Below are 12,696 nucleotides of genomic sequence, written 5' to 3' on the forward strand. Positions count from 1 at the left end.
CAAGGGCAGAAATTGCAGCAGGTGCACAGTCAAGTTGGCGACCACCATGATTCCAAACAATTACGCCGTCTACTCCAACCTCAATAGCTTTCCCAGCTGCAGGAAGAAAGGAAACACATCAAACAGGAGAGAGCCATTTCCATAACATTGTTAACATTCATACGGCCTTGTAATGCACCATGCCGAGAAAGTTGATTGTGCTTGTTAGACACATGAAATTAAAGATCAACTTTTTTCATAAACTAGGTGGGATTCCTACCATAATTCGCACCTAACTTCTCTTTCGAAAGCTTTTGATGCAGCATCTTAAAACTCCTTTACTGGTTATTTTGTTGGCAAACTCGATTCATGTGAAATGGTTAATTTGTAAGATCATTTTGGATTCAGTCCTCAACTTTGCTCTTCAATGTTACCCAGGACCGAGCCCCAAAGTACTTGATAACAACTGATTAACGGTTATTCTGACCATTGAAAAATGAGTATCTGCAAAAGAAATATGAAATTTAAACGACAATGCTCCAATGAAGGATATCCCTTCATCACATGCTTCGATTGACCTAAAAAACACTTTTTGTTATTGCGACCCAATGAATTTCTCCTCTATCACCTCTGTCTTTTTCTTGACTTAAGACTTATATTTTTCAGATCGCATATGTGCGTAAATTCAAACTTATCGTATATGTTCTTGTGTAAATCACTTATAGGCACTACTGTATATTCAATTAAATCAAGCAATCAAGATAAGAGGGGCGACCAACACCATAAGCATGAAGCTCCCACCTGCCACTAACTTGACGCCGTCAATGGGTCAGAAGACGGTGAGACCTCTGACGACGTTGCCCATGTAGGTATTGTTGATGCTGGTGGCGGCTTGCTCCCCCAGCTTGGACATGAGGAACGTGAGGTTGAGCTCCACGGGAAGGGGCAGAGACCCTCCTCGGGCAGAGGTTCTCCTCGGAAACCCTCCTCCGACCACAGCTAGATGGAGAGAGAGAGAGAAGAGAAGAGAGACTGAGACGAACCTCTCGCCAGAAGAAGAGAAGAAAGAGAAGACAACTTGCAGATGCAACGCTTGCTTTCCCCAACGATTCTTTATCTTTTCTTTTTTTGGTACATTCTTTTCCTTCCTTTTCTGTCTCTTCCTTCCCTTTATGTCTCAAATGACTTGGGTTGGATCTGGGGCAGTACCCTTAAACATCGTTCCATGCAAAAAAAAACATTTTATTCATTAAATATAACTAAGGCCCATATATAGGTTTGTGTAATTTTTGCTTTTACTTTTTTTAATTTTTTTGTATTAAATAAATCAGTGATATCGATTATGTATTATAAGTAAAGATATGGGGCCCGATATTTACAAATCTTATTATATATGTTCACAAAATCAGCTTATTTCTAAGCATTGATTAATGTTGCTTTGATCCTAACAAATTCAAGCATAGACAAGTTTGTGGTTGAACCAGTTAGAGAATGACTAAAAATAAGTTACAATCAAAATGTGTGCATGTTAATTTGAGTCTAATATTGATTCCAACAATTGCTACAATTCACCTTGAGTCCAAAACATGCGAGTATGCATGGTGGACTCGATGAAGTTCGGATCAGCTTGAGGCCGACCTATTTCCAGCCCTCGGTCGCCCCATCTAGAAAGATTCCACCACAGGATTGATAAATGGGAACAGTTAAATTCCAATTAATTTAAACTTGGTTCCAAGAATATTTTATGTTAAAATTCAAAATTTTTAAGAACCACAAATGTCTAAATCCAGAGAAACTGAGTATAGTATCTTATTCCATCTCGTATAAAAATTAAAGTAAGCATGGGTGCCAAACTTTCTCTGCAACGCATAAGGTATATGGTGACAAATTCAGGTAAAAAAACAGTATAATCCGTCTGCCACATAGCTGTTTTCGTGTAAGAACATGCATGTGAATAACTTTTCCTAAATGGGGAATGACTCCAACAATTCCAAATTAGTGTAGCGTTATTCAAACCATTTGCCCAATACTTATGAGGCAAAATCCTTCAATTTTCCCATAAAAGCTACAAGAAACTCGTTTTCCTCTCTTGGATAAATAATTTCAAGAAGTGTCAAGGTGACAAATATAACAACATAGGCAACCTTCAAACCAATAGATTGTTTATCGTATTCTTGAAGACAGAAAATCAGACATTAAAGTTACTTGATGAATCGTGAAACACGTTCTCCTTTTACAAATAAACTCATTGCGCTGCTAATGGATATCAACAACATAAAACATCATCTATACTTACCAAAGTATAGCTTTGCAGAGAATCTTGAAAAAAAAAAAGCCAAGAAAAAGAACCAGAAAGCAAAGCAAAAGACGAATTAATGTGCGACTCTGGCAGAGGTCGAGCTTCCTTTCAGTTTTCCTAGCAATTGTGAGAAGCAGAGAGTTAGTAACTTAAGTGTGTTAAACAACATGAATCAGTGACAAAGAAAGAGGACAAACGTAGAATATTTCATCCATCCCGTCCTCTTTCTTCTTCCCACACAAAAGACATTTTTCCCCGCTTCTTTTTTTTCTCGCTCTCTCCCGTTTGGATCACCGCTGTAGCTTTGCAACGGTGAATATCTTCACCGTTATAAGTGCCCATCACCTCTATAGACCTATGCCGGTGAGGTATTTCCTTGCTATAGCCTTTTGAAGCTACCGGCGATATTGGTCACCGGTGGAGGCGCCCTATACCGGTGACCTTCCACACCGCAAAACATCTGTTTCGACGGAAACTACCATCGCTATAGGCTTATAACGGCGAAGTGAACCACCGTTATTGATATATACCGGTGATTAGAATCACCGCTGTAGCCTTGGAGACTCGTAATAAATATAAGACATCTGTTCAAGAGCATGATCTAGCAGATTCATATGACATGCGGTGTACATACTTCATTCCAGCGTGCATGGTTATGCAGCTAGAAACTCCGGTTGCTCCCTTCCATTTACATTTTTTTTAACATTCCTATTCAACAAAACTTCAGCTATTTCTCTGTAATCAATACCACTATATTAGCTGTAGCATAGGATTTTTTTAACTCTCCATCCTCCAGGTTTATATGCAATTGAATGGTTTGCATGTAAATGTTAATCACGTCTTCACTTGCAATTCTAAAGAATCCAAAGGTTGTCAAGCTTAGCTTGGAGTGTCTTAGAACCGTTCATGACCATTGTCCACATGTGAAGCTTCAAAGAGGAATAAACGTCCCATCCAGAAAAGTTGCTTTTTTCTTACATCAATAAAGTTTAGCTAGCCGCCACAACTTGTAGCCACTTCAACATTTAAGCACGTCTTGGTATCAACATATATAATCCTTGCTCGGTTTTATGTTCTATCTACTCGAATATTTGTATCCTGCAAAACAAAAGTAACGCCATGTATTTTATAAGCAAGTTCCGTTGAAAGACCGAAATAAAGAAATACATAAGAAATCTTTTAATTGGCTAGCGAGAAACAAAAAATAACAAAATACATAAGAAAGGAGAGGCAGATAACTTATTGACCTTACGTCAGTGGAACCCATGCACCAACCAAAGATCAGATTCATTCTTCGTCCTTGACCCAAGTGGACCTACAAATGGAGCCCCCAAAAGCCTATTCTTCTATACACTCGCAAGCTAATATCAAGGAAATGTCAAATGGCTTCCGGTCAAGAAGCTGAAGAAAGAAACCAATTGGGTTGAACAAGATGCCAAATCTGCTACAAAACATCCCGTACATGCTATCAAGAAAATTGAGAAAGAAACAATGTAAAATATCAATTGTAGGAAAGTCAAAATTACAGTTAAACAAATGCGGTGCCTTGGTTCATTTAAATGGGAAGGAAAAAATGCAAAAGAAAGTTGGGGCAATTTATCCTCGTCATCAAAAGTCAGTGATCTTGGATGTGGATGCTGGTAATGGCAAGGAACAATTATTGCATTTGTTGCAGGGTTAGATTTATGTAATGGGCGATATGATACCAAAGCACTCTTTATTTACGCCTTCGTTCTCATGCTTTCTATTTTTTTGTTGTTGTTAAAATTTTCTTGTTTTTTTATCCATTCTTTGCACCATTCTCCTAATCCTCGAAGAATTTCAGTTTCCATTCCATCATTATACTGTGATAAACTGTAAAGTCAACAAAGCTGCAGACATAGTTAATATTGCTTCATCTAATAACAACCCATAGTCTTCCAATCATGAAGAACTGTGTGTCATGAGTTTTTTTTTGAGACAACAATCGGATTGCAAGCTATAACATTCAAAAACATCATTTGTCATTTTTCTGTAAATGGGGCCCTTATAAGCAAGTGTGGCTTCCCCAAGGGAGCCGTGGCGTGACTTACCCTGCAAAACTTGATGGCCCTACAAAACTGATGACCCTGATGATTCATTACTGAAGCTTTCAAGCATTTCCGAGACAATTAATATAGAAGATGCACCGTACTTAAAATGAAAATAATCCAAACGCATGACATGTACAGGTCATTCCTTATTCCTACTAGAGCAACAAGTTTTCGATCTCAATAATTCAGAAACATTCAGCCCATGCATCTATCCACCAAGAATCTCTTAAAACTGAACAAAAACGCAGCTTCCAATGGTAAGTCTAGCTAATTGGAATAACCAACATCAAAATTCTACATATGAAGTGAATTAAAGAGCGATGAAAATGATGGATGGATGGCGTGGGTATGAACCAAGTTTTCGGGTGGGAGATGTCAAAAACGATTCTCCGAGCCAAGGGACGTTTTCTCTTGATCCCATACTCTTTCTTTCCTGCTTCCCAACAGACATTTTGATAAAACCCCTCTCTGTTGCTGGCTCTAAAACCAAATTAGAGACACTGATGTGTGCAGAAGACGAGTTGCAAAACCGGCTCTAAAACTAAAAGGGGACCAAAAAAGAAGGTTATTTAAGTAGATGAAGAATCACTGCAATAGGCAAAGAAAGAGATAAGAGGTGGCGAGAGAGAGAGAACGGAACCTTCACAAGAAAGGAAGACAAAAATCAAAGACAATAACATGTAAGCAAATGGGCAAGAAGGGAAAATGTTCAACTCACGATTTTTCATTGAGAATAACATTGAAACCCAAAAGCAATCCGGAGAAGACGCACCCATCTCGATCAATTTGCTCCAGATGTGTGCTACTAAGTGGAAAATGGAAAATTGTAACTTCTAAATATTAAAAGTTCACTAAAACTTTTTTCAAAAGAGAAAGAACAAAGATACAAGGAAGAAAAAATCTATCGATGCACGTGAATTGCATAACCATAACAAAATAAAAACTAAAAGAGGGTCTAGTAACAAGAAAAACAACAATTACACTACAACATTTATTGCCTTTCCCAGGGTTTAATAATGCACTCTCCCGGCACCCCACCAGCATTGGGCATGCACTGGTTTGGGAGAGACATGAGTTTGGCCGCCGTTTAATAAATGCCAGTAAAAGTCCTAGAAAGCATACCTCCATTAGCGCAAGCTACATGTTGCTGCTGCCTGCAGCATATTGCCATTCGCAAAATGTATAAACGGGGCAAGTTTGTCTGCTTGTTAAAGTAACTAATGCATCGATCAAAGAGTTTAATACCTACCACTATAATGCTAAAAAAACAAAGTCACTCAAACAAAGTTTGGAATCAATACTTTGATCTTGATGATCTAACAAGCATCTTGAGATTTAAAAAAAAAAAAAAGAACATTACGTACCTAAACAGATGTCTTCACTTGGTTTCATCTCTCTGCCCCTAATTGAAGTTCTTTTGTCACTTTCTTCCTCCTTCCTTTTATTTTTTCCCTCCCTAGAACGTGAAAGGGAAATATTGCACTCTAATATGGTTAAATATATCCTAAGCAGGGTTTCTCTGTACAAAAATATCAAAACATGTGGATTCTTCATGACCCACCTTTTTATCTCATCATATGTCAACAACTCAACCAACTAAAACCCTGTCAAAGAGAACAAAAATGCATGCATTACCTTTCAAGAGAAAACCAGACTGCAACAACAGACATGTCCATCAAAGGAGTTAGCTCTCCTAAGGTTGGTTGGGATGTTGTAGTAAACTGATTTGCCGAAAGAGAGCTGCAAGGAGAAGTAAACTTGTAGCAATCAGTTCAGAAGATCCTATTCAAATCAGTACGAGAAACTCCAACAACCAAAACCATGATGAAAAGAAATTCCATGCAATTAAAACAGCTACCCAGTGCACAACACCACAGCATAAATGTTAATCAGGTCTTCACGTTCAATCTTAAAGAATCTATAGGTTGTCAATCTTAAGCTAGGCTTCTTTCAAAGTGTCTTTTGTTCGTAGACTGAGAACCTCCTCTGTTTTCTTGATGCCTTCATCTGGATCATGATCATTGTCTAAATGTGAAGTTTCAAAGAGCAATTAACGTCCCACTCAAAAAAGTTGGTTTTTTCTTACATCAATAAATTTTGGCCAAGTCATCAGCACTTGTGGATTTGTGGCCATTTCAACATCAAGGCACATCTTGCCATCAGCGTATATTAGAGGCAGAGGCAGAGGCTAACACTAGTGCACCTCGACAACAAAAGCAATCTAATGTAGAAATCTACTGCTTCTACCTGATCAGAATTTTGACTTCATTTTTCCAATATTCAACTTGAGGACTCAATAAAGGTGAACTTCCATTAGATGAGAAATGGTTTCCAGTATGATGTTTATGACAAACTGGCCCTTGACTTATAATTCTGAAATACATGGAAGAACTGGTCGGAAACTTGTTAAGATCGATAAGACTTGTTTAGAAGGATTTGCTTAGGACATTCTCTCAAAGAATGTCAAATTAGAAATGTTAAGGGCCAAATATTCAAGCTCACAAACTGCATTATATTGAATCTGATTCAAGAACAACCCAGACATAGATCATATCCCCATTTACCAACCACTGTTAAACATGGAAGAACCAGATTCTTAGAGCATGATAATGTCTCATGAATGGAAGTGGAAGCTAAAAAATGAATGGTTACCCCTTCTTTCCGAAAAGGAGATGATAATCTCCATACATGGCATGAACTGTTTATGTGAAAAGTGAGAAAAAGTCTTGACATATCATTATATCGTCTCAAATTTTTCGGACGCATTAACAAACCCTTTAATAGAGAAGAGTGCTAACCCTATGAGCAAGCAAACAGTTAAAATACTTATTGAACAAAAGCATAAATAGCAGAAAAAAGGCCAAGACCAGCAATCTACTTTGCTATCTATAAAATTGTGGTAACGGTAAGTAAAATTGGGCGCATTGAAGAAAATCTATGGCAAATGTAAGAAATGTGCATTTCATGTGGAGAGGAAACTTCCCAGAATCTCGTGGTACCCAAAAGTTATAAAATTTTAAATTTGACAACTAACAATGTTATATGGTGCTTGCTGGATCTTCACCCCTTTCTGAAGGATTTTACTGTCATCTTTGTTATTAAGAGAACTCAAACCAGCAGAAATGATACAAAGCTTAAAGGAAATTCAGTCTTGAAAAGATCCTAATGTTTTGTAGCCATGCAGGGCTAATAAAACTCGCTGGTTCGGAATCTTGTTGAACTCCTATCAAATCTAAATACCTGCTTTTGCAAACTAGCAGTGCACCAGGACACAACTTAACATCTTGCAGGTGTAGAGCTTTATCGAGGAGAAACGTTTTTTCCGTTAACTAGGGGGTAGGGGCCTTGATCAAGTAAACAAGAAAGGCATACACGAGTATGAGTTTGGATCACGTTAGCTTTTGTTTGGTCTATATCTACCATGTGTGAAGTAACCAGACAATATATGGTCCAGGCAACAGGGCATGCCCGATAGTACCACCTCCACCTTATTGGGTAAGCTATAAAACATCATATCACAGAAACTGGAAAATTTTATCACACAATAAAGCGATCTATGTTTAATGGCATAATAAAATAAAAGAATGAATACTTTGGTGACAGAGACAGGAAAAGATCTGTACCATGTTCATAGTGGAGGCAAACAAATGAACGCAGCAAGGACGGAAAAGATAAATCCCATGATCTAAGTTTTGTACCACTTTGCATAATGGAGCTAAAAAGAAATGAGCACAGGAAGGACAAAAACCCATGGCCTTTTCTATCTTTCGTTCCCTCTATATTAGCACCAGACAGCTGGTAATAGAAAGCAAATCTTCACCAACCATCACTTTGAGTCAGACCAAGCAACATGTTTTCAACTCGCTGGACATGCTAATGTATGCTTTCGTTATTTACAACTGTAGGATACACCGGTTCAGCACCCAATTCATCTTTCATCATCATAATCAGACCTCATAAATGTACATCAACAAAATCTTGTGCACGGATTCTAAATGTGCGCTGTTAAGTTGTAAACCAGGGGGATTAGGCTGCCACCATTAAAATCTTGAAACAAATTAAGAAAAAATATGCATAAATTGCGTTTTAAAGCATTTCAACCTATACTCAGCGGAGGAGACAAAGAGAAGGGGAGGGCATGGCGATGAATCTACCATCCCAAAAACGAGCGTACCATCTTGACGTCCTTGGGTACCTAGGAACCAAATCACCATCAAACGGCTGGAGGATCTCTAATACGCCGATTACCTCGCTGGTCTCCAGCTTGCTCTTCTTCGCACGCAGCGTGATCTTACCGTCCTTCTCCTCGAAATTGAGGGAGCCATAGGAGGAGACCTTGAAGCCCGATCACGTCTAGGGTGTAGGAGAGGAGACCTTTAACTTATTTTACCAATTCATCTTACTTCTCTCTCTCTCTCTCTCTCAATTGTAATCCCATTCAACAGTCCTAAGTGCTTTAGATATTGTTTAATGTGCAAATAAAATATTCAAATTGTTTAATAATCAACGCCTAAGTTTTTTGGCTTAACATACCCATCTTAATTTTCAAATATATAGTTTTAATATCAATTTTTATGGTATTAAAACTAAAAAAAGATTCATATAATTTGTTTTTGTAAGAACTGTGGGTAGGACGGCTGGTCCAGGTGAGGACTAAGACTTGGAGACGGTCAATGAATTGGCCGAGAGCGAGGATGGGCATGGAGATGACTAGAGGAGCGAGACGGAGGACGAACGGGAGGGATAAGAGGTATTGATGATATTGATGATAAGTAATGTTATTATCCTTGTATAGAATCTAATTGGTCTGATTCATGTGTTGATTCCTTTTGTAGGCAATGAAAGTGATCAGCATGAGGATCCTTTGTTGTCTGCCTTTGGGATTAACTTTTTAGAACATGATTAACTTTGTAGAACAGTTTACACACAGATACAGGGTAGAATTCTTCATCTTCCAAAAGTATCTGCACATTACAGATTTGCCTCATTTTTGCTGTAATTCTGTATATGGTAACACAAATTAGAGGTGTACTGACCTTTTAAATTCTTTTGTTTTGGGGTTTCTGTTCAAACTTGTCTTTGGCAATGGGGAATCAGTTATGCCACGAAATGGCCTTTGGAAGATAGACCAAACGGTGCTTATTTTTCATATATATATATGTATACTTGTAATTTTCTATAGAGCTCCTTGTTTCAAGTTAATTTTAGTTTTTTGATAGCCATTTGTTGTGTTCAGCAAATGCTTCAACCGGCTAACATCAAAAGATGGGCCATCGTTAGTATTTCTGCAAGTTGTGACACAAGGAATCTTGTTGGGGTGCTTATTAGCAGTGCCAAGAACAAGGGAATTGTAAGTTGCAGTTATTAACACTTACAGAAATTGTTAGTTCCTGCATCACGCTGCTATTACGTTTACCAATATTGTCTTTGTTGTCAGGTTCTTGTGTATTATCCTTGGTTGCAGATAATCTCTTCTTTTGCTAAAAAAAAACGGTTATATCTTCATATTATTGCACAACCTAACTGTTATAATTGAGGAAAATCCTAAAAGTCTTAATGCCTCAGCTCATGGTCGAGTCAAGAACATGTTCGAGTTCCTTCAATCCGAATTGTCAGAGAAGCCAGAATTTCTGCTTTGTGTTATATCATATCTAAAACAAAAATTCATGCACCTATGGTAGCATCTCTCAGTACAATTCCTCAAGACTTCCCTTCATTTTGTCTACGCCATTGAAACATGTCTATGATTAGTCGCTATGGATAAGTGTAGTGTTGTTTCTTTGTGACTTTAGGTCAATGGAAGAGAAAAAGCCTTGTTCGGTTTGGCATTCCAACACAATGTGTAGCACCACTCAGAAGATTGGTAATCTATATCTCACTGATGTTAAAGATCAATCCCAAGGTAAAGACAATCTTGTTTTTATTTATGTTTTTGTATTACTATTATCTCTTATTTACCTTAAAATTCATTTTTAACATTATGGTAACATTGTTTAATTTCATATGCTAACAAAACCAGCTTGGTGGAACCAATTCCTTGCCTGCAATTGAAGACAGACCATCGATTCCAATAATTTTCATCATCACTAAGTGCACAAGATATTTGCAGATTGGAATCAAATGCTGCTTTTCTAATATAGGACTTGGATAACACCACATGATTTTTGTACTTAATGTTTAAAATTATTGTTTTCGTTCAAATGCTGCTAAAATGTTTAGAAAACATTAGCCAGCCACATCATTTTGGCACATTTAATTCAAACTACAAGAATTGTGTATCCCGTTAACAGTACTTTTGTTGTAAACATTCTTTAACCGTTTCATAGTTGTACATGCGTCGAAGATTCTGCTCTTGCATTCATATTGAAGTAAAATATGCATGTGAAATTGTGAAGTCTCCCTGTCCCCTCTATGTAAGATAGAAACATAGACACTATAAAGAAGACAAAAGGAAATGATGGTCACCAAGGAATTCGTTGTTGTGGAGGCCCTTTGCATCATCTAATAACAATTTCAGGATCCCGCAAACCATGTTTTCTCCTTCTTCTTCTTGTCTGTTTCTCGTCTCTGTGAGTGATGCATCGAATGGTGAACGGATACATATCATTATGTACATCCATCTATCTATTCTATCTCTTTGATTCCATAGTCAATGAGATCCGAAAAGGGGTCGGATTGTGGCCGTCTGGTCAAGATGACCATTTTCTTCTTCTTCTCACCGTACGTAATCTTAAGATTGTCCACGTTTCAAGGCCTATAGAATCATAATCAAGATCCAACAACATTTGGATCCAAATTGCATTAGGTTAGGGTGTGAGGGATATTGGAGCAGATAAAAGGTTATTATAATTACATATCATTTTCAAGAAGAAGGGATCACAAGAACTGTTTTGGGGAACTCTCTGGTAGTTTAGTAAATTGACACCTAGACAGTCCAGAAAAGCTGGTCGATCCACGTTCAAAATGCTTTACTAGTTAAGTAATAATAATATTTTCTAGTATAGGACTTGGAAAACACGGTATGATTTTTGTACTTAATATTTAAAATTATTGTTTCCGTTCACATGCTGCTAAAATGTTTAGAAAACATTAGCCAGCCAAATCATTTTGGCACATTTAATTCAAACTAAAAGAATGTATATACCGTTAACAGTAATTTCTTTTGTAATTAGACAGGTTTAATCAGAGTCAATAGATAATGGGAAGCATGATTATGCTTCATTTCGGCTTTCATTCCAGACATAGGCCTTAATTTCGTACTTTCCTCAAAGATTTTATCCTTTGGACGTGGAACAACGAGGTGCGTTACAAGGCTGATGTTTATTAGTTTTTTCATGGTCAAGAACTTTGTGAAATTCAAAAATCCTTCAATAGGCATTCATGGGTTCTATTTTCCTCAATTATAAGACATGAAGTTATCCAAAGTTCATAAAATCTAGAGAAATAGTTAAGTGCGTGTATATGTCCATTCCGTCCCCATTTCAAAGACTAGTTATATTAAATGAACAGAAAAAAAATGGGATTAGAGCTTTTGTATGTTTTATTCTTGGGTATTGAAGTTTAGGTTCTTATTTCTATGATATACCGGTGACGATTACAACCGCTACAGATCTAACGCGGTGATCTTTTGAACCGGCATAGACCTATTGCAGTGAGGCCCCGCGCCGCTAAAGATGATTATACCGGTGACGATCATATCACCGCTATAGACCTACAGCAGTGGCTTTCACCACCAGTATATCCTACTATAACTGAAAGCAAATTCGCCGTCCTACACGCCCAGTATTCGTTTGTGGGGCAGCCCAAGTGCACATCAAGCCTACGGCCCTACGCCTCGGGTTACTGCTCTGGTCCCCATCTCTCTCTATTTTTTAGGTTTTATCCGTCTATCTTTTAAACCAATTTTGTGTCATACACTACTAGTATTCATTTGAGGCGCCCCATGCACGCACATCCAAGCCTGCACCTCAGGTTATCACTCGGGTCCCCATCTCACTCTCTGTCTCTCTTTTGTGATTAAAGCTTTTATCCGTCTATTTCTTTTATCATATAGCTATACTTTTGCTTGTTTACTTTTTTTTTTCTCAGCAACATGGTAGAATTTAGCTAGCATAGGATTTATTCAACGTTGTATGTTGAATCAAATCTTGAAATTTCACAAGCTTAGCACATCGCTTCACCTTGTTGCACTTGACGATTTGTATATACTATGAATTGCCGGATAAAATTGAAAGTACAACCAAATCAATGAAATTGGGCAAATGTCCAAAAAAATTCTATGCGCAGAAGAAGACCTTGACAATAACTCAAATCCAAGCAAACAATTAAATACTAAAATAACATAAA

The 12,696-nt window shown here is 37.6% G+C and overlaps 1 long non-coding RNA gene across 7 annotated transcripts; it reads right to left on the reverse strand.

Annotated features, from left to right (window-relative positions):
* Positions 1 to 2,912: 2,912 nt before the first annotated feature.
* On the reverse strand, positions 2,913 to 8,730 carry LOC116245151 (uncharacterized). Of its 7 annotated transcripts, none has more exons than XR_007572252.1 (5): positions 8,525 to 8,730; positions 5,986 to 6,090; positions 5,715 to 5,806; positions 3,526 to 5,152; positions 2,913 to 3,376 (listed from the first exon to the last, which is right to left on the reverse strand). It is a non-coding gene; the product is annotated as an uncharacterized LOC116245151 (long non-coding RNA). The 7 variants fall into 7 exon arrangements; XR_007572251.1 differs by having other exon boundaries at positions 3,526 to 5,155; XR_007572249.1 differs by having other exon boundaries at positions 3,526 to 5,155; positions 5,715 to 5,869.
* Between the last annotated feature and the right edge of the window lie 3,966 nt (positions 8,731 to 12,696).

The sequence above is a fragment of the Nymphaea colorata genome, unplaced genomic scaffold, assembly GCF_008831285.2.
Source record: "Nymphaea colorata isolate Beijing-Zhang1983 unplaced genomic scaffold, ASM883128v2 scaffold0538, whole genome shotgun sequence".
NCBI lineage: Eukaryota > Viridiplantae > Streptophyta > Magnoliopsida > Nymphaeales > Nymphaeaceae > Nymphaea > Nymphaea colorata.